This window comes from Equus przewalskii, chromosome 1 (genome assembly GCF_037783145.1).
Source record: "Equus przewalskii isolate Varuska chromosome 1, EquPr2, whole genome shotgun sequence".
Lineage (NCBI taxonomy): Eukaryota > Metazoa > Chordata > Mammalia > Perissodactyla > Equidae > Equus > Equus przewalskii.
Window position 1 is genome coordinate 143,094,762 of NC_091831.1, and position 1,278 is coordinate 143,096,039.

Sequence of the window (1,278 nt, forward strand, 5' to 3'; positions counted from 1 at the left end):
TATCATTTATAAATAAATTTATCTTTAAAAATTTACAAATTTGAGTTAGAATTTTGATTGATGTAGGAAATGATTTAAGGTTGCTAGCACATTTGGTGATTTTTGTGAATATCTCTGGTCAATCACAAAGCTACCAAATGGTTTATATACGAATTAAAAAGAATAATCACGGGTTTTGCAGATGAGTCTCATTTGCTAGCCATAAATAGCCAGTTGGTTCACTTCCTTCATCTTCAATTTACTCACCTCTAAAATGAAGATAAAATGGTGAAAAAGTGCTTAATTGTGTAAGGAGTCTAACAGAGTGCCTAGCACTCAGGACACACTCAGTTAATGCCCGTTCCCTCCATTTGTCTTACCAAACTTCCATATTCTTTCCAATCACTAACATTTATCTCCCTTAAGTACATGAATCCAAACATAGTCACATTGTGTTAGATAGACAAATGGATGGTTATTTTTTTGCACATATCTTGGCAAGAAGAGATCACAGACACTATTCCTATCTATCCTCTTATTGGCTAAGATTATTACAAGAAAACGAAAAGAAGCAAAACAAAAAATTACTTATCCCTAAGAATTCAAGATGTCATAACTTCCTAATGAATGAGGCTTGTGAATATTATTTTACACTCTCATCATATGCTTATCTCTCTAAAGAGAATCCTTCAGATGACTCTAAAAAAGAAGCTCATGTCTTTTCTATTTTTCTATTTGCAGCTATTATTCCTAATCTTCCCATAAGAGCACAGAAGAGAAATAGCAGACACACACACACACACACACATACACACGTGTATGGATATGTAAGTATCATCCAAAAAAATAGAATCTCTTCCAATAGGGCTAGTTTTCACAAGGAATCCCTGCAAAACCATAGGAATACATACTGTTATATTTATTTATTTTTATTAATTACTTCGTGAAGGCAAAGCAAATTATGTGTTAAGATATGCTACCAATTTTTATTTTCTTTTGCAGCTTCTCATCTTTCATAACCCATCCTGGTTACAGTTGTGGGGATGGATGAGCAAAGTACTTCCCTTCCTCCTTTTAGGATATTTGTTTATTACAATAGGATTTTATATTTTCAAAGTGTATTTGAGGAGTTTGCAAATTAGACAGATATGTATTTTTCTTGTGTCTCTGAAACCCAAGGACAAAAGAGTCTGTATTTTGTACCATCACTATGGTCACTAAGCCCATAAAAGGTAACTGAATTATCTGGAAGGATTAAGAAATTAGAGAGAAATTTTAGTATTTTGACTTAAAAGTCGT